This window comes from Centroberyx gerrardi, chromosome 6 (assembly GCF_048128805.1).
Source record: "Centroberyx gerrardi isolate f3 chromosome 6, fCenGer3.hap1.cur.20231027, whole genome shotgun sequence".
Classification (NCBI taxonomy): Eukaryota; Metazoa; Chordata; class Actinopteri; order Beryciformes; family Berycidae; genus Centroberyx; species Centroberyx gerrardi.
The window spans coordinates 19,500,510-19,511,890 of record NC_136002.1 but is presented as its reverse complement, the minus strand read 5'-3'; the positions used below and the strand labels follow the sequence as shown (position 1 = coordinate 19,511,890).

Genomic DNA, 11,381 nt, shown 5'->3' with positions numbered 1-11,381 from the left:
AGTGAAAGCTTCTTGCATATGAAATGCTTCTTCTCAGAGATGAGGAGGAGCAAAAACCCCATGTGTTTTCCACTCTGTCGGTGGAACACACAAACTAGGTAGCTGCCTAGGGTTTTTTCTAGCTGTTCCCATGACCTGTGCTCTGCTGCCGCTGACCTTACAGCCTGTGGCTGGCTCAGAGGCACGTCGGCAGCACTGCCTTACCTCTCACTCTCTACCACAGGAGCGCTAAATTGAGGGGTGGGGGAGGGGCGGCTGTGCAGGCCAGGACTGCTCAAACAACCAAAAGCACATAGACAGAAGTGCACATATGCTGGTTCCCAGGTTAATAGATAATACAGTTACAAATTGGCGATTTGCTCAAAGCGTGACATAAAAATTTTGTTACCCATGATGATTAATTATTTGATCATTTCTTTTGGGACATGACTTTTTGTGTTACACTTATGGGGGGATGGGTGGTCACTGGTAAACAATCCACATTACAGAAAAACAGATTACATTATAATTGAGCCTTCACAGCATCATGAAGAGGTCAGGGCCATCAGGTGCACAGTTCAGAAAAAAAGAACCAACTATTTTATATATTTTATATTCTGTTATGTGAAATAAGATATAACGCGCTCAACTCACGATAATACCATAACAACTGGGTGCTGGATCCTTAAAGTAGTTGATAATGAGAAAGGAAAACTAGGACAGCACTCCAAATTGACTTTTTATTTGCCACACGGACGCCCTAAGGGCGTCTTGCCCGAAACGTCCGTGTGGCAAATAAATTTGTGCTGTCCTAGTTTTCCTTTCTCATATTCTGTTATGTAGCATTTTTGACTTGTAAAATCAAGTGGGTAGCTGCACTAGAGATAGCTAGCTAACTAGCTTCAATGTTACAAATGCAGTAGCCTCAACGGTCTCAAGAAGTTGCTGTCATTCATTTGCATTTACTTGCATTTTGAGTCCAAAGGTGCCCTATGCAAATCCTTGGCGGAAATCTTGACCACTGGCAGGAAACGTCTAGTCAAAAACAGGTTTGAATACAATGGCTGTGCCTTTGAGCATGTACAAAACACATATATGTGAAAAATGGAAATCCAAAGTTCAATTTTGTTGTTAAAATCAAATTAGAAGATCTCAGACACTCAGAAAACTCAACAATTTGCCTTACTGCAAAAGCTCCATTCTCTGCATCTGTGTGGTGTGTGACTGTGCTGTCTGACACACTGAGACAAAATCTAAAAACTGCATTGCATGAGAGCACCAACAGTGTCAGGAGTAGCACTGAACAGAAACATGTTTTTTTTTTTTACTGAACATTGCTTCTCTGAAATTTCCCCAGTAGCTCATCATGTCACTCTGGTGACTAATTGTTATTTTGGGAAAGATGTGTGCAAATACTAATCGGATAGTGAAATATTTTGCCATAGCTTGTTTGACCTGTGGAACTATGGTTTGATGCTCTGGGTTTTTTCTGAATTCAAGAAATGGATCATGGGAGTTTCGTGAAGGTGTGATGATTCATAGTTAATGCTTAGTTAATAGTTACATTCAACAATTCATAGTTACATTAGCACAATAATACAATGTTTACTTTATTTTATTGAAGTAGATATTGCTCAATATAGAACAGACATGATTTGTAAAAAAAAAAAAACTCATTGTATTTTTGTTTAATTTATAGTTAATAAAGTTTTTGACTGAAGACAAAGACACAGAGAAAGAAGCGGTAGTTTTGTTACAGTAATCAAAAAAACATATGAGACCTAAAACTCAGCCAACCTTAGAAAGTATCGAACCGGTAGTAGATTGTGTGTATTTGAAGGGAAGTCTCCTGCAGCTTACAAGAAAACCTATTGCTGTGGTTGAGCTGTTGATATTCTGCCTTCGCCCCAAAAGTTCTTCTCATCAGCAGCAGTGTTTGCATTTGTTTCCGTGTGATTTGGTGTGTGTGTGTGTGTGTGTGTGTGTGTGTGTGTGTGTGTGTGTGTCTGTCTTTGGCTGTCTGGCTGTGTGTGAGTGTGTGTGTGCTTACTCAAAACTGAACCACTAGAAGCCCCATATCTTGACACCACAACATGACAAAGTGTGACAGTTTTCATGACAAATAGTGAAACTGGCAAATAGTGGAATCATAAGAAATTCAGATTTAAATATGTATGTAAAATGTATATTTTGCATTTCATTTTTTATTCAATTTTTATAATTTTAAAATGTACATTCAAATGATATAATAACACACTGTTTTTCGCAGACACAGTGGTATGTGATACTCAATTTGGAGAAAGAGGGCATTTGTTGTGGAATATGTAGGGTGTTTACATGGAGATGCAATCCTAATACCCTAAAGGTAACATGGTAGATTCCCTCCTTCATATACAAGTTAAAACATCAAGATACATTACAGCAGCAAGACACAGGAACAGATAATATGCATGTTGAAACCAAGATGTGAGATAACTGAGGAATGATATAGCAGACTTTGCCAACTAATTGTGGACATAATTGTTACGCAGTGTGTGGAAAAGTGACAGACACAGGGACTGTCCTCTGTTATAGTTGTTGACAGTTTCCTGTGTGACCGAACTGGTGTCATTTCATGATGCTGCTGATGGAGAAGGGAGGAGGAGACTTCTTTAAGCCCACCTTGCTGTAGATAGAAAGATCAAACACATCAACTTTACCCGGACAACCTCACAAGCAATTGCAGAGAGGGAGAAAGGAGTCTGCATTTGAAAGAACTTTACTGAGAAAAACACTTACGTGAGCACTTTGTCTTTCATTGAGGGCTCTGCAGAGACATAGAGTAAGAAAGAGAAAAAAGAGAGAAGCAGAGACAGAGTGAAGATGAAATTCTAATTGATCATGGCATGACAGATTCACCATGCCCTAGTCATAATGTTGGCTGATGTTGTCTAATGTCTAGCATGTAAGCAGTTGTATGCCAGTAATAGAATGTGAGGAGATCTTATAACTCCACTCACCCTTTTTCTTGCAGCAATTTTTGCACTTTTTGCATTTGTACTTGCAGCAGAATTGTACAATGCCGATGGTGAAGAGGATAGCCAGGATCGTAAAGCCCACAGCGATCCCCACTGCCACTGAGTTTACATGGCTCCCTGTAAACACAGAGAGGAGAGGAGAGGAGAGGAGAGGAGAGGAGAGGAGAGGAGAGGAGAGGAGAGGAGAGAAGAGAAGTGGAGAGGAGAGGAGAGGAGAAATGGATCATAGTCATAGATTAACACATTTTCACAGATAGCCTTATGAGCATTTGAAGAGCAATAAACAAGCCAATTGAATGATGAAAAGGTTTTTTATCCTTGGTAGGGAAGACGTGATCGTATTCCTTACATAATGATTGCAAATTGAAAAAGCTGTCTGCCAGGCTACATGGGCATAATCGGATCAATTTTTTATTCATTCATTATCTGTCACATTGATTGAATATTCACTCTCTGATGAAGTGAGATTGGAAAATCAATCTCTGGGAATGATGCTGGCCTGGCTTCATTAGCAGTCTTCGGAGAGACACTGAAACGATGAGTGCGGAGGGAATTTAAGAGACCAAAATACAGGCATCAGCTGGCATATATAGCAAACAGGTGAGGAATTAATCACATTGTCATCTCATTGTCTCTTAACTGCAAACTCGTCAGCAGCACCAGATGGAGAACACTTTACAATTTTATATTTTCAACTTTGTTAACTTGCTGTTGTCTCCCAGCATCTTCATAACAACAGCTATACAAACTACAGTGGTGGCATTTACAATAACTGATCAAGCAGATTTAATTAGCTCTGTAGTGTAGTTCATAGGTTACCAGCCAACACAGATATGAGATAGACAGAGCCTGTATGGCTGTGTGAACTGTAGCACCAACAACCCAACAAAAGCATTAAAAGACCATGAATCAAAAGAAGCACAGTAAAAGTAAATCAATAAATGAGCTAATTTCATCACCTCGGTTGGATACCAAGGATTTACTTCCCTGACATAGGTATATTACATATAAGGTATATTATGTATGTATAACACATGAAATTCAGCAACAATGCCAAGACTGTGAAAGTAAAACACTTGAGTAAAAAAGGTGTTACAGCATCACTGCACAGCAAAATTTTCAGGATTCCTTTTTTGCATTGCAGGCACTGTATACAGAAATGCAATAAAACTTCTCAGTTGAAAAACTCTTACCACTGTTCCCCATACCGGACTAGCCAGGAGTGACTGACCCCTTTTCTTTGTTTTCCTCGCCTCTCCTTTTAGTGGTGGGTTGTGTCAGTCACTCCCTGTGACTTTATATCAATCTTTATCAAATGATTAGTCTCAACTGTTTAGCACCAAAACAGTCTATGTTCTCTTCTTCCTTCTTATAAGTTTGTCTACGTCTTTCTGTCCATGTCCCCATACCTGGCATTCCTTTAAAACTGGTCCATCTTCTTCCTCTCTCCCGCCCATTTTTAACAGTGATTTAACAGTGATATTTATAGCAAAGTGCCTCTGACGTCAAGGACAGTCTTGATTGTCCTTTCTTACTGTAAATAGCTTTTGTCATGGCATTGCCCCTTTTATATGACTTCATTGAGATCCTACAGGCAATTAACAAAACCAGAAACTTTAGGTTGTAGCGCTGTCACCAACATTCTCACCAGGGACAACATTATAGTCTAGTCTCGTGGGGTCCGGGGACCACCACGGGTCCTTGAGAGGGTTCCAGGGGGTTCCCAACAAATTGATAAATTGTTAAACTTCACCATTATTTCCATTTACAAGAATTTAACGCAATTTGAGAATGTAGAAGAATGTTTTTTATCATAGTTCTCTCTACCTACAATACAGATAGTCATGGAATTCTGGACAAAATCATATCTAACAATAAAAATATTCTCAGATTTGGGTCCGAGAGACAAAATCTCATCATATGGGGGTCTGTGGCCCTAATATGGACTAAATTAGGGGTCCTTGATATGAAAAAGGTTGAGAATCACTGGTCTAGTCAATTCGCAGGAAAACTAACTTAAAACTACAGCTACTATGTGACAACATTAAGTGTCTTTTACTGATTAAATCTGTCCTCCTTTCCTACCTCAGGATCATATCACAACTACACTGTATAGCAGCCCTTCATCCTTTCCTCTATTACAAGTGAGATAGGTAGGATAGATAGGTAACTAAACCTGATTCAGGTAGTGTATGGGGACTTCTGGTGGATGACTGATTTATTGCACCGCTTGATCTTGAGACAAGAGAAAACTAGCTTCAAGCTAGTTTTAAGCTCACCACATTGGTTTCAATAGCCACCTGTTTATTGCAACACACAGATAAGAAGATGTGCACAATATTACGGAGCTCGGGTGGCCACCAGCACGACCCTAAGAAGGAGGGGGGGCAGGTGAACTGGGTAACCAACACAGCTACAGCAGCAGCTAGTGTGGTTATGCCATAGACTGTAAAAACTATTATGCACACACACAAAGCCCAAAACAGAAAGCAGGTGATGTTGAAAAGATATGGTGCTGGCTTGTCTGTGCCGGTAGTGCAGACTATCCAGGGAGCGTGAGCGCAATCCACCATCGCTAACTACAAAGCAAATTGACTGGGCTTTCTGAAGTGGTCGGGGGAGAGAGACATTGACCCACTAAACTATTCAATTGGACCTGTTCTCTCTTGGCGGACTGGTGCATTCTACTAAGTGTATGTGTCAACAACCCCCTCTTGTCATGAGGGGTTTGGTGAGAGGTCCTTTTTGGCCATCACCTCATGAAACATTTTCTGCTGGGGGCTAAGAGGAAACGGATGTATTCCACTGCCCCCCAGTGGGAATTGCTGTTGGTTCTGGAGGCCCTGTCGAAGGAACCTTTGAGCCCATTCGTCAGATGTCTCTCAAGCTGTCTACTAAGACAGCACTGCTGCTTGCCTTGACCTCGGCTAAGAGAGTGATTTGTGTGCTCTGTCGGTCCACCCCAGCTGTTGCGGATTCGTGGGGACCTGAGCAGTGCCACACTCAGGCAGAATCCATCCTTTACACCTAAGACCATTAATAGTTCTTTCAGGTTGATGAAGATTCAGTTGACGGCCTTCCATCCACCTCCTTACCAGGAGGAGCGGGAGAAGAGGCTGCACCGCTTGTGCCCGGTGCGTGCGCTGGTGTGTTATGTAGACTGCACAGCTATATTGAGGCCAGAGCATGTGAGCGGAGCGGAGCGAGAGCGAGAGCGAGCGGGTAGCAGGAGCGGGAGGATTTTGGGTGGAGCGGTGAGCGGATTTTTTAAAAAGCTGGAGAGGTGCCTTATCTCCCGCTCCATCCCGCTCCAATTTCACTCCGGTACCGCTCATACCATGTCAAAGCATGCCCGAGTCCGACCCAGAAATGCATCTGCGCAGAATTTGTCTGGCAATGCCAGGCTAGTGTTTAAGCTATAATTAAAATACAACGCAGCTTTTTTCTTTTTTGGAGCGGAGCGGTGAGCGATTGGAGCGGAGCGGGCTGAAATCTGTGTTGAGCGTGGAGCGGTATGGAGCCGAGCAGCCGTGAGCGGAGGAGCGGAGAGAACTGACAGCTCCGTGAGCGAGGAGCGGAAATTCTCACCACTCTGCTCCGCTCACATGCTCTTTGATTGAGGCGCTCACAACAGTTGTTTGTGTGCTATGTGGATAGAGAGGCTGGCAAGCCCCTGTCGAAACAGAGCCTCGCCCACTGGCTCTGTGATGGCATTTCACAAGCTTATGTGTTGGCGGGCAGAGATCCTCCCACTGCCATTCATGCACACTCTACATGCAGTGTAGCAGCGTCCGTCATGGTCGACGCCTTGTCCATTCATCAGATTTTATCTGTTGGATGTGTCTGGGTCTTTCTCGGGCTCAGTGCACTGGAACACGAGACCTTGGGTGAGAGACCTTTTGTGCTGGAGTCTCAACATGCAAAAAAAAAAGGGGGGGGCAAGTTTTGAGAGTGAAGAAAGAAAGAAGAGAGGGTGGTGAGGTACGGGAGAAGGCAGTATTATTATAGTCAATTCAGGCTATAAGCACAGCATTTGTTGTCATGTTGTGACGCGACAGAGAGTGAAGTCATTGGGCTTCGCCCCCTAAGCATAAGAGCCCCATTGTGTGAAATAGAGCGATAGTTACATTGTAACTGTAGTTCTATGATCACAGGCGGAGCCCTCTAACAAGTCCCCCTGACACTCCACAAGTCACTGAAGACTTGGTGGATGGCGAGCGAGGGGCCACTCGTTATTTATAGAGCAATTCTCCATAGGTTTGAATAGGCTCATCCTGCAGACTGATCTCACAGAAAAACATGAAATGAACACGATATGTTAACAGCAAATTACGTGTTGGTGGAACATAAAGTGTTAAATTTATGTTTTCCCAGCACGAAACAGTTACGTGAAGGAGACACGACTATAAACAGGAAGTAGTGTGACATTGAAGTAGCACAGTGGCCAGTAAGGGTGTTGTGGTCGGGGTGGTGGATGGGACGGCTTTTTGGCTAATGTTTCTTGTCATGTATATGTAAGGCAAACTGAAAGAGACAAACTGCGACAAACTGCCTAAACTGAACCGCTAGGTGGTGCTCTTGTCTTATGTTTTTCTTTTGTACTGTGCAGTACACTGTGATTCTCAATTAAGTTCCTTGCAGGACACCATAGTTCTCAAATCCGTTTTTCCTATCCTGCATTGTAAGCCGTGTTAAAGGGCAGAATCAAATATCAAATATCAGAACTAAAACAACTCACCCACTTTATCTGTTCATACCGTTTTGTTGTTGAATGTGTTTGGCTAGATATGGATGTCGGTGCGAGCAGCAGATTTATTTATCAATGCTGAAAAAATAGTAATTGTTGTTGCCATCATTTTGGCTAGCGTGTAGCACTTGTCAATGTAAACGATGCAGGGTGCTGCAGTAGTCTAATTTCTACTTAGTTATTTCTTTGTGTATTATTATATCTAGAAGGCGGTATATGATTTTATTTTAATGGAAGAAATACTGAACGAACCATCTTATTTTGCAAGTAACCTGCAAGTTCAAAAATCCGTTTTTACTATCCTGCAAGGTTGCCGTACCTGATGACTGATACAGAAGAGTCCATGACAAGAAAATAAAAGTCTCACTGCAATCATAGAACCACAACTCTGTTTCTCTCCTGCAAGACACTCATCCATCACCACACAACGCAGAGACTAACTCCAACCGGGTGTGCGGGAGAGGTGCCTGCCGACTAGGGGGCACAGAGCTAGTCATCATTGGGTTACATCTGGTGCCGTGACCCGGATTGCGGCTTCTTGAGATTTTGGAGTAGTCATCAGTAGTGTTCCGCCACCTGTTTATTCAACGGCAACAGTGTCACCAATTTGACTGTGTGATAAACTGCATTATCATCAGCAAGAGGGCATCAGAACCGCCATCAGTCGGACTTTCCTGCATCCATCTTTTGGTTTGTACACTGGGAGAAGCCTGCCCAATTTATTGGACTGTTCATTCGCTGAGCTACATCCACTATCCATGGGACTGTGCACTTCTGAGATAAGCCCATCTCCATTAGGGTATCCTTTAAGCACTCTGTTTATTTTATTTTATTTTTTTCTATGCTCTTACAAATGGTCTGTAACCTGTCTGGTGCTAAGAGAGTCAAATTCTTGGTTAAATGGTAAAAGTTGAATGGTGGAGGATTGACTACTTTAGTGTTTTCTGTTTCTCTCTGGCAATTTTGTCACAAGGGAGGCTAAGAGCAGTGTAAGGTTGGACTACGTTTACTTGATGTTTATTGCAAAGTTTGGTTGAAAGATTCATAGTCTTTTAACATATTCATAGTCAGCAAGTTGATCATATGTAACCTCATCATAATATTGCATTAACCATTTTTATGCACACCTACTTACCTGCAATTCACATTCATTACACAAATATACTTCACTGTGAAAGAAAATGTGGAACGACTATGCAGACACTCCACTTGGAGGGCCCTTTTAAGGTCAAATCTCCATCCCCATTCCGGGCCAACAGTAAACCAAGACTACAGCTTATCATCTGAGAATAGGTCAAGGCGGCCCATTAGTGATATAGAGGGGGCGAATGCAGGCACTCTTGGCCAGCAGCTGTCAGTGAGGCCAAAGCTTCCTAACAACAAACTTCAACATCACACTCAAGACCATCAGGTCGATATGCAGTCCCCAGCCAATGGACACTTATCCTCTGGCCCTAAGCCCGCTCTACACCATACCCCACTACCCTTTGTACTGCCCCCTTATGACAACAGGTGTACCATGCCAGGCCAGGCACCCATGGTACAAGATCAGTGCAGTTTAACACCCCTCCAGCAACGGTACGGAGCTACCAAACAACCGGTTTTGACCCCAGCCTGCCTGGTGATGACTCTTCAGTGTCCATCCGTATGCCCCATCCTCCAGTGAAAAGTCTGGCCAACTCTGCCCCTCCCCCGCAAACCCCCATGCAAGGCCCTCAAGCCTCAGTGCCCCATCATAGCAACACCAACCCCATACCGCAAGCAACCCTGTCTGCACCCCAACCTGCAATGGGCCATCCAGTTGTCCCTGCTCCCATCTCCCAAGCCACCAAGCCTGGCCCCCAGGCCCACGACCTAATGCTCAACTATTCATACCCCACTCCTGAGCCCATGTTAGGGTTCCAGGCGTTACAGCTTCCACCCATGACCATTATGAGTAGTGACTCACATCCTGTCCAGGCCCCTCGAGGCCTAGAGCAGGCATCTCCAGCCTCCATTTATTACCCCCAAGCTTCCTCTCATGGTGTGACAGCCCCCATGCCCCTTTCTACTACTGGTGGGTGGGTCCCTAACAAAACTATGCCCGGCTCTTCCAGTATGTCAGGCACAGTTCCAAGCCAAAGAGCCCCTGTTCATATCTACACCCCAGTGCATCCCCAGATGGCTGTAGCTAACCCCCAAGCCACCATGTATTCTGGTGAGAGTCCACAGACCAAACCTCTCCCTCCAGGCGTAGCCACACCCATGTATTCATACATCCCTGCTGTGCCCCACCAAACCACAGACCTAAGTGACCTATGGCGGCTTCACACAGACCCACCAGGTCAAGAATGTTCAGGTTTTTAGTGGTAATGCTGATTGCAAATTGCTGGTTGATGATTGGATACGTGATATGCAGTATCTCCTGGAGGCCATCGGGCTGCCCATGCACCTTTGCTTTTCTACTGTAGTGCGGCACCTGAGTAGTGAGGCCAGGAGACTAGTCCTAAATTTACCCCTGCACGAGCAGACCCCTGAGAGAGCGTTTGAAGAACTGAGGGCTGAATATAGTGACATGCAGGGCTCGTTAGATCCATTGGCTGACTTTTATGAGCGTACCCAGCGGCCAGGAGAATCTGCCTGTTCGTATGCCATTGCTTATTTTGCAAGTAACCTGCAAGTTCAAAAATCCGTTTTTACTATCCTGCAAAGTTGCCGTACCTGATGACTGATACAGAAGAGTCCATGACAAGAAAATAAAAGTCTCACCGCAATCATAGAACGACGACTGTTTCTCTCCTGCAAGACACTCATCCATCACCACACAACGCAGAGACTAAGGTCTTTGCACACCAAGTCCGTATTTTTCGTATGTGTTTTTTGAATCCATCATCCGATAAAAATCGTTACGCACAGAAACCTTGCACACTGAGTCCGATGCGTTTTATTATTCTATTCTTTACAAAAATTTGCAATAGGAGACAAAATGAAGTCATCAAGCAGTGAGGATGATTTTGTGGTCCTCTCACTTCTTAGTAGAAAAAGAAAAAGAAAATATTGGGTCCATCCGATCCTGAGAAGGCGTCAAGAGCAAGGAGAGTTTCACCTGCTGATAAAGGAGCTGCGGAATTATCCCGATCGTTTCCAGGTCTATTTCAGGATGTCAGTGGTGGTCCAGTTAGTTTACAGACAAGATCATGGTCAATAGTTGTCCTGTGATCAGTCTGTTTATGGACTGCAAATGGTAAATGGACTGCATTTATATAGCGCTTTTCTAGTCTACCGACCACTCATAGCGCTTTACAACAATGCCTACATTCACCCATTCACACACACACACACACACCGATGGCGGCAAGCTACCATGTAGGGTGCGGGCGCAACCATCGGGAGCAATTTGGGGTTCAGTATCTTGCCCAAGGACACAGGCTGTGCCGGAGATCCCAGTAGATCCAGTCGTGCGTAATGGTAATTACCTCCGCCAAGGAGGTTATGTTTTGTTTGTTTATTTGTTTGTTTGTCTGTCTGTCAGCAGGATTACGGAAAAACTACTGGCCCGATTTTCATGACACTTTGTGGAAGAGTGTAGCATAGGCCAAGGAAGTACCCATTAAATTTTGGAGCGGATCCGGGTCCGACTCACGAACAAGCCTCACGAA

General features: G+C 43.9%; 1 long non-coding RNA gene across 1 annotated transcript; it reads right to left on the bottom strand.

Moving 5' to 3' along the window:
* Positions 1-1,578: 1,578 nt before the first annotated feature.
* Positions 1,579-4,435, bottom strand: LOC144539377 (uncharacterized). The gene is made up of 5 exons (XR_013504920.1): positions 4,190-4,435; positions 2,979-3,113; positions 2,758-2,785; positions 2,533-2,644; positions 1,579-2,454 (listed from the first exon to the last, which is right to left on the bottom strand). It is a non-coding gene; the product is annotated as an uncharacterized LOC144539377 (long non-coding RNA).
* Between the last annotated feature and the right edge of the window lie 6,946 nt (positions 4,436-11,381).